Raw genomic sequence first — 15,550 nt, 5'->3', positions numbered from 1 at the left:
CTAGCTAGCAGTATCTCCTCAGCCTCCATATTGTATGTACCAGAGTCCTAGCTAGCTAGCAGTGTCTCCTCAGCCTCCATTCTGTATGTACCAGAGTCCTAGCTAGCTAGCAGTGTCTCCTCAGCCTCCATATTGTATGTACCAGAGTCCTAGCTAGCTAGCAGTGTCTCCTCAGCCTCCATTCTGTATGTACCAGAGTCCTAGCTAGCTAGCAGTGTCTCCTCAGCCTCCATATTGTATGTACCAGAGTCCTAGCTAGCTAGCAGTGTCTCCTCAGCCTCCATTCTGTATGTACCAGAGTCCTAGCTAGCTAGCAGTGTCTCCTCAGCCTCCATTCTGTATGTACTAGAGTCCTAGCTAGTTAGCAGTGTCTCCTCAGCCTCCATTCTGTATGTACTAGAGTCCTAGCTAGTTAGCTAGCAGTGTCTCCCCAGCCTCCATCCTAGTTTAAACATGGACAAATAGAAGTATAAAGATTGTTTCCTGCATATGCAGTAATGCCCACATATAGGAACACCCCAAATTACATCCTTCTCAATCTCTCTTCATCTCTCTTCATCTCTCTTCATCTCTCTTCATCTCTCTTCATCTCTCTTCATCTCCCTTCCTCCTCCTTCCTCCTCCCCTCAGGCAGAGACATTTGCTACACGTCCCCTTTAAATCTGGTCAGGCTGCGTTTGGTATCAACGCGCATGCGCTGTAGAAACCGGAAGCGATCTTTGGCTGATGTGGACAATTTATTAACGGGTGAAATAATCTCCCGCTAAGTAACTAGCGACTATCGAGCAAGCCGGTGTCAAAGAAATAAACATTGTTTTTTTTTTACCAATGGAGCGATGAAAATATGTAGCGTTTGAACTAAACAATTTTTAAAAACATTTGTAAGATCTGTAATAAAAAATAAATAAGCGATCAACAATGATGTCGGAATGCGAACCAAACGAGACCGATCCGGTGGTGGCGGATGACATAGCCCCGGTAACCGCCTCCGCCGCTGCTTCTACCACGGATCTCAACTTTCGGTCACAGGAGCCGCTGTCGACGTTGTTCGATAGAAACACAGTCGGGTCTGGGACAAACCCCGGGGTCGCGATTCGGATCTCGGGTTCGTGTGAAAGTGTTCTTACCGAATTGGAGACGGACGGTTCTGGGGAAGAGACTCTGTTGTTACCGTGTTTATCCGGAGGCGCGTCGTCACCTCGGGGCGAGAGGCGGAAGAGGACGAGGCGGAACCGACGGAGTTCATCGTCGGATAAAGATAACCTTACCTCGCCAGGTAAAGAGCCGGTGGTGACCGGAGGAGAATAGAATAATGCGTTCATGTTAGTAGCTTGCTAGACATGGCGTCTCTCTCTCTCTTTTGTGCGTTTTAACTATTTAAAGTGCTATTTAAATATAAATATGGGTTGTTTTTACACTGGTGTTTGTTCTTCACTGGTTGCCCTTTTCTTGTGGCAACAGGTCACACATCTTGCTGCTGTGATGGCACACTGGTATTTCACCCAGCAGATATGGGAGATTCTTGGTGGATCTGTGTAATCTGGGGGAAATATGTATCTCTAATATGGTCATACATTGGGCAGGAGGTGAGGAAGTGCAGCTCTGTTTCCACCTCATTTTGTGGGCAGTGAGCACATAGTCTGTCTTCTCTTGAGAGCCATGTCTGCCTCTGGTGGCCTTTCTCTTTTCTGTAAGTTTGGGTCAGTCACAGTGGTCTTCTGCCACTGTGTCCTCTCTGTTTAGGGTCAGTCACAGTGGTATTCTGCCACTGTGTCCTCTGTTTAGGGTCAGTCACAGTGGTCTTCTGCCACTGTGTCCTCTGTTTAGGGTCAGTCACAGTGGTCTTCTGCCACTGTGTCCTATCTGTTTAGGGTCAGTCACAGTGGTCTTCTGCCACTGTGTCCTCTCTGTTTAGGGTCAGTCACAGTGGTCTTCTGCCACTGTGTCCTCTCTGTTTAGGGTCAGTCACAGTGGTCTTCTGCCACTGTGTCCTCTCTGTTTAGGGTCAGTCACAGTGGTATTCTGCCACTGTGTCCTCTCTGTTTAGGGTCAGTCACAGTGGTCTTCTGCCACTGTGTCCTCTCTGTTTAGGGTCAGTCACAGTGGTCTTCTGCCACTGTGTCCTCTCTGTTTAGGGTCAGTCACAGTGGTCTTCTGCCACTGTGTCCTCTCTGTTTAGGGTCAGTCACAGTGGTCTTCTGCCACTGTGTCCTCTCTGTTTAGGGTCAGTCACAGTGGTCTTCTGCCACTGTGTCCTCTCTGTTTAGGGTCAGTCACAGTGGTCTTCTGCCACTGTGTCCTCTCTGTTTAGGGTCAGTCACAGTGGTATTCTGCCACTGTGTCCTCTCTGTTTAGGGTCAGTCACAGTGGTCAGGTATTCTGCCACTGTGTCCTCTCTGTTTAGGGTCAGTCACAGTGGTCTTCTGCCACTGTGTCCTCTCTGTTTAGGGTCAGTCACAGTGGTATTCTGCCACTGTGTCCTCTCTGTTTAGGGTCAGTCACAGTGCTCTTCTGCCACTGTGTCCTCTCTGTTTAGGGCCAGTCACAGTGGTCAGGTATTCTGCCACTGTGTCCTCTCTGTTTAGGGTCAGTCACAGTGGTCAGGTATTCTGCCACTGTGTCCTCTCTGTTTAGGGCCAGTCACAGTGGTCAGGTATTCTGCCACTGTGTCCTCTCTGTTTAGGGTCAGTCACAGTGGTCAGGTATTCTGCCACTGTGTCCTCTCTGTTTAGGGCCAGTCACAGTGGTCAGGTATTCTGCCACTGTGTCCTCTCTGTTTAGGGTCAGTCACAGTGGTCAGGTCTTCTGCCACTGTGTCCTCTCTGTTTAGGGTCAGTCACAGTGGTCAGGTATTAAGGCACTGTGTCCTCTCTGTTTAGGGCCAGTCACAGTGGTCAGGTCTTCTGCCACTGTGTCCTCTCTGTTTAGGGTCAGTCACAGTGGTCAGGTCTTCTGCCACTGTGTCCTCTCTGTTTAGGGTCAGTCACAGTGGTCAGGTATTCTGCCACTGTGTCCTCTCTGTTTAGGGTCAGTCACAGTGGTCAGGTATTCTGCCACTGTGTCCTCTCTGTTTAGGGTCAGTCACAGTGCTCTTCTGCCACTGTGTCCTCTCTGTTTAGGGTCAGTCACAGTGGTATTCTGCCACTGTGTCCTCTCTGTTTAGGGCCAGTCACAGTGGTCAGGTATTCTGCCACTGTGTCCTCTCTGTTTAGGGTCAGTCACAGTGGTCAGGTATTCTGCCACTGTGTCCTCTCTGTTTAGGGTCAGTCACAGTGGTCAGGTATTCTGCCACTGTGTCCTCTCTGTTTAGGGTCAGTCACAGTGGTCAGGTATTCTGCCACTGTGTCCTCTCTGTTTAGGGTCAGTCACAGTGGTCAGGTATTCTGCCACTGTGTCCTCTCTGTTTAGGGTCAGTCACAGTGGTCAGGTATTCTGCCACTGTGTCCTCTCTGTTTAGGGCCAGTCACAGTGGTCAGGTATTCTGCCACTGTGTCCTCTCTGTTTAGGGTCAGTCACAGTGGTCAGGTATTCTGCCACTGTGTCCTCTCTGTTTAGGGTCAGTCACAGTGGTCAGGTATTCTGCCACTGTGTCCTCTCTGTTTAGGGTCAGTCACAGTGGTCAGGTATTCTGCCACTGTGTCCTCTCTGTTTAGGGTCAGTCACAGTGGTCAGGTATTCTGCCACTGTGTCCTCTCTGTTTAGGGTCAGTCACAGTGGTCAGGTATTCTGCCACTGTGTCCTCTCTGTTTAGGGTCAGTCACAGTGGTATTCTGCCACTGTGTCCTCTCTGTTTAGAGTCAGTCACAGTGGTCAGGTATTCTGCCACTGTGTCCTCTCTGTTTAGGGTCAGTCACAGTGGTCAGGTATTCTGCCACTGTGTCCTCTCTGTTTAGGGTCAGTCACAGTGGTCAGGTCTTCTGCCACTGTGTCCTCTCTGTTTAGGGTCAGTCACAGTGGTCAGGTATTCTGCCACTGTGTCCTCTCTGTTTAGGGTCAGTCACAGTGGTCAGGTATTCTGCCACTGTGTCCTCTCTGTTTAGGGTCAGTCACAGTGGTATTCTGCCACTGTGTCCTCTCTGTTTAGGGTCAGTCACAGTGGTCAGGTATTCTGCCACTGTGTCCTCTCTGTTTAGGGTCAGTCACAGTGGTATTCTGCCACTATGTCCTCTCTGTTTAGGGCCAGTCACAGTGGTATTCTGCCACTATGTCCTCTCTGTTTAGGGCCAGTCACAGTGGTATTCTGCCACTATGTCCTCTCTGTTTAGGGTCAGTCACAGTGGTATTCTGCCACTATGTCCTCTCTGTTTAGGGTCAGTCACAGTGGTATTCTGCCACTATGTCCTCTCTGTTTAGGGTCAGTCACAGTGGTATTCTGCCACTATGTCCTCTCTGTTTAGGGTCAGTCACAGTGGTATTCTGCCACTATGTCCTCTCTGTTTAGGGTCAGTCACAGTGGTATTCTGCCACTATGTCCTCTCTGTTTAGGGCCAGTCACAGTGGTATTCTGCCACTATGTCCTCTCTGTTTAGGGCCAGTCACAGTGGTATTCTGCCACTATGTCCTCTCTGTTTAGGGTCAGTCACAGTGGTATTCTGCCACTATGTCCTCTCTGTTTAGGGTCAGTCACAGTGGTATTCTGCCACTATGTCCTCTCTGTTTAGGGTCAGTCACAGTGGTATTCTGCCACTGTGTCCTCTCTGTTTAGGGTCAGTCACAGTGGTATTCTGCCACTATGTCCTCTCTGTTTAGGGTCAGTCACAGTGGTATTCTGCCACTATGTCCTCTCTGTTTAGGGTCAGTCACAGTGGTCAGGTATTCTGCCACTGTGTCCTCTCTGTTTAGGGTCAGTCACAGTGGTCAGGTATTCTGCCACTGTGTCCTCTCTGTTTAGGGCCAGTCACAGTGGTATTCTGCCACTGTGTCCTCTCTGTTTAGGGTCAGTCACAGTGGTCAGGTATTCTGCCACTATGTCCTCTCTGTTTAGGGTCAGTCACAGTGGTATTCTGCCACTGTGTCCTCTCTGTTTAGGGTCAGTCACAGTGGTATTCTGCCACTATGTCCTCTCTGTTTAGGGTCAGTCACAGTGGTATTCTGCCACTATGTCCTCTCTGTTTAGGGCCAGTCACAGTGGTATTCTGCCACTGTGTCCTCTCTGTTTAGAGCCAGTCACAGTGGTATTCTGCCACTGTGTCCTCTCTGTTTAGGGTCAGTCACAGTGGTATTCTGCCACTGTGTCCTCTCTGTTTAGAGCCAAATGGTTCTAGTTTGCTCTCTCCCCCCAGCTCTCTCTCTCCCCCCAGCTCTCTCTCTCCCCCCAGCTCTCTCTCTCTCTCTCTCTCTCTCTCTCTCTCTCTCTCTCTCTCTCTCTCTCTCTCTCTCTCTCTCTCTCTCCCCCAGCTCTCCCTCTCTCTCTCCCCCAGCTCTCCCCTCTCTCCCCCAGCTCTCCCTCTCCCCCCCAGCTCTCTCTCTCCCCCAGCTCTCCCTCTCTCCCCCAGCTCTCCCTCTCTCCCCCCAGCTCTCTCTCTCCCCCCAGCTCTCTCTCTCCCCCCAGCTCTCTCTCTCCCCCAGCTCTCTCTCTCCCCCAGCTCTCTCCCTCCCCCAGCTCTCCCTCTCTCCCCCAGCTCTCCCTCTCTCCCCCAGCTCTCCCTCTCTCCCCCCAGCTCTCTCTCTCCCCCCAGCTCTCTCTCTCCCCCCAGCTCTCTCTTCCTCCCCTCTCTGTCTGATGGGGATATATGAAGCTGTGTTGTTGTCATCAGTTGTTCTCCTTTTACTTTCTAAATGGGGTAAAGGAAGTGTCATCTACTGAGACAGCTACACAGTGTGTGGGGAGGGGCTGTGTGTGGGGCTCTCTGTGTGTGTGTGGGGCTGTGTGTGTGGGCCTCTGTGTGTGTGTGTGCGTGTGGGGCTGTATGTGTGTGGGGCTGTGTGGGGCTGTGTGTGTGGGCCTCTCTGTGGGGCTGTGTGTGTGTTGGGGCCTCTCTGTGTGTCTGTGTGTGGGGGGCTGTGTGTGTGTGGGGGCCTCTCTGTGTGTGTGTGTGTGTGGGCCTTTCTCTGTGTGTGTGTGTGCGTGTGGGGCTGTGTGTGTGTGGGGCTGTGTGGGGCTGTGTGTGTGGGCCTCTCTGTGGGGCTGTGTGTGTGTTGGGGCCTCTCTGTGTGTCTGTGTGTGGGGGGCTGTGTGTGTGTGGGGGCCTCTCTGTGTGTGTGTGTGTGGGCCTTTCTCTGTGTGTGTGTGTGTGTGTGTGTGTCTGTGTGTGTGTGTTTAACCTCCATATAACTAAGGAGCCATGTTTCTCTTGACTTTGCACCTAGCTCACAGTGCGTCTGCCTCCCAAAACAACACCCTATTCCCTACATAGTGTACTACTTTTGACCAGGGCCCAATGTAGGGAATAGGGTGCTGTTTGGGAGGCACCCTCCACCAGGGTCGACCACAACCAAAGCAAACAAACGTTGACACTGCAGAGTTGATCTGATACCACAGCTATAGATGCTGCTTTAGCTAGTTACATACACATGTATGGGGCGGCAGGGTAGCCTAGTGGTTAGAGCGTTGGACTAGTATCCGGAACAGGCAGTTAACCCACTGTTCCTAGACCAGTTAACCCCACTGTTCCTAGACCAGTTAACCCCACTGTTCCTAGACCAGTTAACCCCACTGTTCCTAGACCAGTTAACCCACTGTTCCTAGACCAGTTAACCCCACTGTTCCTAGACCAGTTAACCCCACTGTTCCTAGACCAGTTAACCCCACTGTTCCTAGACCAGTTAACCCCACTGTTCCTAGACCAGTTAACCCCACTGTCCCTAGACCAGTTAACCCCACTGTCCCTAGACCAGTTAACCCCACTGTCCCTAGACCAGTTAACCCCACTGTCCCTAGACCAGTTAACCCCACTGTCCCTAGACCAGTTAACCCCACTGTCCCTAGACCAGTTAACCCCACTGTCCCTAGACCAGTTAACCCCACTGTCCCTAGACCAGTTAACCCCACTGTCCCTAGACCAGTTAACCCCCACTGTCCCTAGACCAGTTAACCCCACTGTCCCTAGACCAGTTAACCCCACTGTCCCTAGACCAGTTAACCCCACTGTCCCTAGACCAGTTAACCCACTGTCCCTAGACCAGTTAACCCCACTGTCCCTAGACCAGTTAACCCCACTGTCCCTAGACCAGTTAACCCCACTGTCCCTAGACCAGTTAACCCCACTGTCCCTAGACCAGTTAACCCCACTGTCCCTAGACCAGTTAACCCCACTGTCCCTAGACCAGTTAACCCCCACTGTCCCTAGACCAGTTAACCCCACTGTCCCTAGACCAGTTAACCCCACTGTCCCTAGACCAGTTAACCCCCACTGTCCCTAGACCAGTTAACCCCACTGTCCCTAGACCAGTTAACCCCACTGTCCCTAGACCAGTTAACCCCACTGTCCCTAGACCAGTTAACCCCACTGTCCCTAGACCAGTTAACCCCACTGTCACTAGACCAGTTAACCCCACTGTCCCTAGACCAGTTAACCCCACTGTTCCTAGACCAGTTAACCCCACTGTTCCTAGACCAGTTAACCCCACTGTTCCTAGACCAGTTAACCCCACTGTTCCTAGACCAGTTAACCCCACTGTTCCTAGACCAGTTAACCCCACTGTTCCTAGACCAGTTAACCCCACTGTTCCTAGACCAGTTAACCCCACTGTTCCTAGACCAGTTAACCCCACTGTTCCTAGACCAGTTAACCCCACTGTTCCTAGACCAGTTAACCCACTGTTCCTAGACCAGTTAACCCACTGTTCCTAGACCAGTTAACCCACTGTTCCTAGACCAGTTAACCCACTGTTCCTAGACCAGTTAACCCCACTGTTCCTAGACCAGTTAACCCCACTGTTCCTAGACCAGTTAACCCCACTGTTCCTAGACCAGTTAAACCCACTGTTCCTAGACCAGTTAAACCCACTGTTCCTAGACCAGTTAAACCCACTCTTCCTAGACCAGTTAAACCCACTCTTCCTAGACCAGTTAACCCCACTCTTCCTAGACCAATTTCACTTGCAATTTAAGGGCCTTTTTTTTTGGTGGGGGGGGTCATGGGAAACACATGTTAACATTAACAAAGCAGGTGAAATAGATAATAAACAACAGTTAAATAAACAAAAACAAATGAACTGTAAACATTACACTCACAGACTTTCCAAAAATAATAAAGACATTTTAAAATGTTATATGTATATATACAGTGTTGTAATGATGTGTGACTAGATTCAAGTACAAAAGGGAAATCAACATAAATATGGGTTGTATTTACAATGGTGTTTGTTCTTCCCTGGTTGACCTTTTCTCGTGGCAACAGGTCACACATCTTACTGCTGTGATGATGGGCACACTGTGGTATTTCACCCAGTAGATATGGGAGTTTTTCAAAATTGCGTTTGTTTTCTAATTCTTTGTGGATCTGTGTAATCTGAGGGACATATGTGTCTCTATGGTCAAAGATTTGGCAAGAGGTCAGGAAGTGCAGCTTAGTTTTTTTACCTCATTTTGTGGGCAGTGTTGCACATGTCTGCCTACGACGGCCTTTCTCAATAGCAAGGCTATGCTCTCTGAGTCTCTCTGTCTCTCTGTTTCTCTCTCCATGTTGCTCTCGCCGTGTCTCTCTCAATTCATTTTAAGGGTTTTATTGACATGGGAAACCTATGTTAACATTGCCAAAGCAAGTGACCTAGATATTAAGTAAAAGTGAAATAAACAATAAAAAATGTACAGAAAATATTTCTCTCTCTGTCTATCTCCGTGGAGAGGGCATGTTAAAATATACATTTGTAATGGGAAACATATGTTTATTTTGTTTTAATGTAATGACGATGGCCTATTTTAAAGAAAAACAAGTCAACATTCTCTCTCTCCCCTCCATTCAGGTAACAGTAGTGGAGACTTTAACCATTTCCCCGGTGACCCAGAGTTTGGTGACATCATTCAGAGGGCGGAGCAGGCCATCGAGGGCGGAGTCTTCCCAGAGAGAATCTCTCAGGGTTCTAGCGGGAGTTACTTCGTTAAAGACTCCAAAGGGGTGAGGAAAGGGGGAGTGGGGGGGGTATGGAGGAGGGGTGGAGGGAGGGGAGGTGGAAGATATAGGGGGTGGGGGAGGTGGAAGGTATAGGGGGGTGGAGGAGGTGAGGTGGAAGATATAGGGGGGTATGGAGGGGTGGAGGGAGGGGAGGTGGGAGATATAGGGGGTGGGGGAGGTGAGGTGGAAGGTATGGGGGTGGGGAGGTGGAAAGTATAGGGGAGGGGGTGGGGGAGGTGAGGTGGAAGTTATGGATGAGGAGGGGTGGAAGGTATAAGGGGTTGGGGGAGGTGGGGTGGAAGGTATAGGGGGTGGGGGAGGTGGGGTGGAAAGGTATAGGGGGTGGGGGAGGTGGGGTGGAAGGTATAGGGGAGATGGGGTAGAAGGTATATAGGGTGGTGGTGGGGGAGGTGAGGTGGAAGGTATGGAGGAGGCGGGGTGGAAGGTATAGGGGGTTGGAGGGAGATGGGGTGGAAGGTATAGGGGAGGGGGTGGGGGAGGTGAGGTGGAAGGTATATAGGGGGTGGGGGAGATGGGGTGGAAGGTATATATAGGGGTGGGGGAGATGGGGTGGAAGGTATAGGGGAGGGGGTGGGGGAGGTGAGGTGGAAGGTATAGGGGGTTGGAGGGAGATGGGGTGGAAGGTATAGGGTAGGGGGTTGGGGGAGGTGAGGTGGAAGATATATAGGGAGATGGGGTGGAAGGTATGGGGTGGTGGGGGAGGTGAGGTGGAAGGTATAGGGGAGGGGAGATGGGGTAGAAGGTATATAGGGTGGTGGGGGAGGTGAGGTGGAAGGTATAGGGGAGGGGAGATGGGGTAAAAGGTATATAGGGTGGTGGGGGGAGGTGAGGTGGAAGGTATGGGAGGGGTGGGAGGAATAGGGAGAGAATTGAACCCACTCCCTAGCAGAGACTGGTGCAGGAGTTGAACCCACTCCTAGCAGAGACTGGAGTTGAACCCACTCCTAGCAGAGACTGGAGTTGAACCCACTCCTAGCAGAGACTGGTCCTGGAGTTGAACCCACTCCTAGCAGAGACTAGAGTTGAACCCACTCCTAGCAGAGACTGGTCCTGGAGTTGAACCCACTCCTAGCAGAGACTGGTCCTGGAGTTGAACCCACTCCTAGCAGAGACTGGTCCTGGAGTTGAACCCACTCCTAGCAGAGACTGGAGTTGAACCCACTCCTAGCAGAGACTGGAGTTGAACCCACTCCTAGCAGAGACTGGAGTTGAACCCACTCCTAGCAGAGACTGGTCCTGGAGTTGAACCCACTCCTAGCAGAGACTGGAGTTGAACCCACTCCTAGCAGAGACTGGTGCTGGAGTTGCACTACATGATGCCAGGTGATGGAGTTGTCTTTCTGGCCCTGATGTGGTCCTCAGTCTCTCTGTAGTCTGTGATGGAGTTGTCTTTCTGGCCCTGATGTGGTCCTCAGTCTCTCTGTAGTCTGTGATGGAGTTGTCTTTCTGGCCCTGATGTGGTCCTCAGTCTCTCTGTAGTCTGTGATGGAGTTGTCTTTCTGGCCCTGATGTGGTCCTCAGTCTCTCTGTAGTCTGTGATGGAGTTGTCTTTCTGGCCCTGATGTGGTCCTCAGTCTCTCTGTAGTCTGTGATGGAGTTGTCTTTCTGGCCCTGATGTGGTCCTCAGTCTCTCTGTAGTCTGTGATGGAGTTGTCTTTCTGGCCCTGATGTGGTCCTCAGTCTCTGTAGTCTGTGATGCCTAGGCTGGGTTACTGTAAAGCTCTTCCATTAGGCTCTAGGCTGGGTTACTGTAAAGCTCTTTCATTAGGGTCTAGGCTGGGTTACTGTAAAGCTCTTCCATTAGGCTCTAGGCTGGGTTACTGTAAAGCTCTTTCATTAGGGTCTAGGCTGGGTTACTGTAAAGCTCTTCCATTAGGGTCTAGGCTGGGTTACTGTAAAGCTCTTTCATTAGGGTCTAGGCTGGGTTACTGTAAAGCTCTTTCATTAGGTCTAGGCTGGGTTACTGTAAATCTCTTTCATTAGAATCTAGGCTGGGTTACTGTAAAGCTCTTCCATTAGGGTCTAGGCTGGGTTACTGTAAATCTCTTTGTGATAACTGCTGATGGTCTGGGTTACTGTAAATCTCTTTGTGATAACTGCTGATGGTCCGGGTTACTGTAAATCTCTTTGTGATAACTGCTGATGGTCCGGGTTACTGTAAATCTCTTTGTGATAACTGCTGATGGTCTGTGTTACTGTAAATCTCTTTGTGATAACTGCTGATGGTCCGGGTTACTGTAAATCTCTTTGTGATAACTGCTGATGGTCCGGGTTACTGTAAATCTCTTTGTGATAACTGCTGATGGTCCGGGTTACTGTAAATCTCTTTGTGATAACTGCTGATGGTCCGGGTTACTGTAAATCTCTTTGTGATCACTGCTGATGGTCCGGGTTACTGTAAATCTCTTTGTGATAACTGCTGATGGTCCGGGTTACTGTAAATCTCTTTGTGATCACTGCTGATGGTCCGGGTTACTGTAAATCTCTTTGTGATAACTGCTGATGGTCCGGGTTACTGTAAATCTCTTTGTGATAACTGCTGATGGTCCGGGTTACTGTAAATCTCTTTGTGATAACTGCTGATGGTCCGGGTTACTGTAAATCTCTTTGTGATAACTGCTGATGGTGTCGGGGCTTTATTAAATACTGTTGATTCCCTTTTTTCCCATCCAGAAAATCCTTGGTGTTTTCAAACCAAAGTCTGAAGAGCCTTACGGTCACCTCAACCCTAAATGGACCAAATACTTTCACAAGGTATCACTGTTCTCTGGTCTGTTACTATCTCTGTCTTCTACTGATCTCTGGTCTGTTACTATCTCTGTCTGTTTCTATCTCTGGTCTGTTACTATCTCTGTCTGTTTCTATCTCTGGTCTGTTACTATCTCTGTCTTTCACTGTTCTCTGGTCTGTTACTATCTCTGTCTTCTACTGATCTCTGGTCTGTTAATATCTCTCTTTCACTGTTCTCTGGTCTGTTACTATCTCTGGTCTGTTACTATCTCTGTCTTTCACTGTTCTCTGGTCTGTTACTATCTCTGGTCTGTTACTATCTCTGGTCTGTTACTATCTCTGTCTTCTACTGATCTCTGGTCTGTTACTATCTCTGGTCTGTTACGATCTCTGTCTTTCACTGTTCTCTGGTCTGTTACTATCTCTGTCTTCTACTGATCTCTGGTCTGTTAATATCTCTTTCACTGTTCTCTGGTCTGTTACTATCTCTGGTCTGTTAATATCTCTCTTTCACTGTTCTCTGGTCTGTTACTATCTCTGGTCTGTTACTATCTCTGTCTTCTACTGTTCTCTGGTCTGTTACTATCTCTGTCTTCTACTGTTCTCTGGTCTGTTACTATCTCTGTCTTCTACTGTTCTCTGGTCTGTTACTATCTCTGTCTTCTACTGATCTCTGGTCTGTTACTATCTCTGTCTGTTTCTATCTCTGGTCTGTTACTATCTCTGTCTTCTACTGTTCTCTGGTCTGTTACTATCTCTGTCTTCTACTGATCTCTGGTCTGTTACTATCTCTGTCTGTTTCTATCTCTGGTCTGTTACGATCTCTGTCTGTTTCTATCTCTGGTCTGTTACTATCTCTGTCTTCTACTGATCTCTGGTCTGTTACTATCTCTGTCTTCTACTGATCTCTGGTCTGTTACTATCTCTGTCTGTTTCTATCTCTGGTCTGTTACTATCTCTGTCTTCTACTGTTCTCTGGTCTGTTACTATCTCTGTCTTCTACTGATCTCTGGTCTGTTACTATCTCTGTCTGTTTCTATCTCTGGTCTGTTACTATCTCTGTCTTCTACTGTTCTCTGGTCTGTTACTATCTCTGTCTTCTACTGATCTCTGGTCTGTTACTATCTCTGTCTGTTTCTATCTCTGGTCTGTTACTATCTCTGTCTGTTTCTATCTCTGGTCTGTTACTATCTCTGTCTTCTACTGTTCTCTGGTCTGTTACTATCTCTGTCTTCTACTGTTCTCTGGTCTGTTACTATCTCTGGTCTGTTACTATCTCTGTCTTCTACTGTTCTCTGGTCTGTTACTATCTCTGTCTTTCACTGTTCTCTGGTCTGTTAATATCTCTCTTTCACTGTTCTCTGGTCTGTTACTATCTCTGTCTTTCACTGTTGTCTGGTCTGTTACTATCTCTGTCTTCTACTGTTCTCTGGTCTGTTACTATCTCTGTCTGTTTCTATCTCTGGTCTGTTACGATCTCTGTCTTTCACTGTTCTCTGGTCTGTTACTATCTCTGTCTTCTACTGATCTCTGGTCTGTTAATATCTCTCTTTCACTGTTCTCTGGTCTGTTACTATCTCTGGTCTGTTACTATCTCTGTCTTTCACTGTTCTCTGGTCTGTTACTATCTCTGGTCTGTTACTATCTCTGGTCTGTTACTATCTCTGTCTTCTACTGATCTCTGGTCTGTTACTATCTCTGGTCTGTTACGATCTCTGTCTTTCACTGTTCTCTGGTCTGTTACTATCTCTGTCTTCTACTGATCTCTGGTCTGTTAATATCTCTCTTTCACTGTTCTCTGGTCTGTTACTATCTCTGGTCTGTTAATATCTCTCTTTCACTGTTCTCTGGTCTGTTACTATCTCTGGTCTGTTACTATCTCTGTCTTCTACTGTTCTCTGGTCTGTTACTATCTCTGTCTTCTACTGTTCTCTGGTCTGTTACTATCTCTGTCTTCTACTGTTCTCTGGTCTGTTACTATCTCTGTCTTCTACTGATCTCTGGTCTGTTACTATCTCTGTCTGTTTCTATCTCTGGTCTGTTACTATCTCTGTCTTCTACTGTTCTCTGGTCTGTTACTATCTCTGTCTTCTACTGATCTCTGGTCTGTTACTATCTCTGTCTGTTTCTATCTCTGGTCTGTTACGATCTCTGTCTGTTTCTATCTCTGGTCTGTTACTATCTCTGTCTTCTACTGATCTCTGGTCTGTTACTATCTCTGTCTTCTACTGATCTCTGGTCTGTTACTATCTCTGTCTGTTTCTATCTCTGGTCTGTTACTATCTCTGTCTGTTTCTATCTCTGGTCTGTTACTATCTCTGTCTTCTACTGTTCTCTGGTCTGTTACTATCTCTGTCTTCTACTGTTCTCTGGTCTGTTACTATCTCTGGTCTGTTACTATCTCTGTCTGTTTCTATCTCTGGTCTGTTACGATCTCTGTCTGTTTCTATCTCTGGTCTGTTACTATCTCTGTCTTCTACTGTTCTCTGGTCTGTTACTATCTCTGTCTTCTACTGATCTCTGGTCTGTTACTATCTCTGTCTGTTTCTATCTCTGGTCTGTTACTATCTCTGTCTGTTTCTATCTCTGGTCTGTTACTATCTCTGTCTTCTACTGTTCTCTGGTCTGTTACTATCTCTGTCTTCTACTGTTCTCTGGTCTGTTACTATCTCTGGTCTGTTACTATCTCTGTCTTCTACTGTTCTCTGGTCTGTTACTATCTCTGTCTTTCACTGTTCTCTGGTCTGTTAATATCTCTCTTTCACTGTTCTCTGGTCTGTTACTATCTCTGTCTTTCACTGTTGTCTGGTCTGTTACTATCTCTGTCTTCTACTGTTCTCTGGTCTGTTACTATCTCTGTCTTCTACTGTTCTCTGGTCTGTTACTATCTCTGTCTTCTACTGTTCTCTGGTCTGTTACTATCTCTGTCTTTCACTGTTGTCTGGTCTGTTACTATCTCTGTCTTCTACTGTTCTCTGGTCTGTTACTATCTCTGTCTTCTACTGTTCTCTGGTCTGTTACTATCTCTGTCTTCTACTGTTCTCTGGTCTGTTACTATCTCTGTCTTTTTCTCTTCCTCTCTCCTCTTCCTCTCTCCTTTTCTGTCCCTAGGTAACGCTATGCTCTGGTTTCTTTTTCTATCTGTCTTTATCTCTGTGTCTCTCCTCTTCCTCTCTCCTCGTCTGTCCCTAGGTAACACTATGCTCTTGTCTGTTTCTATCTCTGTCTGTTTCTATCTGTCTTTTCCTCTTCCTCTCTCCTCTCTCCTCTTCCTCTCTCCTCTTCCTCTCTCCTCTTCCTCTCTCCTCGTCTGTCCCTAGTTCTCACTATGCTCTGCTTTCTGTTTCTATCTCTGTCTTTATCCGTCTCCTCTCTCTTCACCTGTTCCTATGTCCTATTTGCCTCTCTCTTCCCTCTTTCTCTCTCCTCCTCCCCTCTCCTCTTTCTCTCTCCTCATCCCCTCCTCTTCTCTCCTCCCTTTCTCTCTCTATTTTTTTACATTAATTTTAACAGTTAATTTAACTCTCCCCACCCTCTACCCTTCCTCCTCTCTCCTCCTCCTCCCTCTGTCCTCCCCCTGCCCTCCTCCTCCCCTCTGTTTCTCTGTGTAGCTGTGCTGTCCGTGTTGTTTTGGCCGTGGCTGCCTGATCCCCAACCAGGGCTATCTCTCAGAGGTTGCTGCCTCCTCGTTGATACCAGGCTAGGACTGGGGTGGTCCCCAAAACCAAGGTGAGGTGGGAGGG

At 48.4% G+C, this 15,550-nt stretch overlaps 1 pseudogene; it reads left to right on the top strand.

Annotated features, from left to right (window-relative positions):
- The first annotated feature begins 736 nt into the window (after positions 1-736).
- Positions 737-15,536, top strand: LOC124029656 (annotated as a pseudogene).
- Positions 15,537-15,550: the final 14 nt, after the last annotated feature.

Source organism: Oncorhynchus gorbuscha, unplaced genomic scaffold (assembly GCF_021184085.1).
Source record: "Oncorhynchus gorbuscha isolate QuinsamMale2020 ecotype Even-year unplaced genomic scaffold, OgorEven_v1.0 Un_scaffold_7184, whole genome shotgun sequence".
Taxonomy (NCBI): domain Eukaryota; kingdom Metazoa; phylum Chordata; class Actinopteri; order Salmoniformes; family Salmonidae; genus Oncorhynchus; species Oncorhynchus gorbuscha.
Note: the sequence above shows the minus strand (reverse complement) of the source record. Positions and strands in the feature narration are given on the sequence as shown.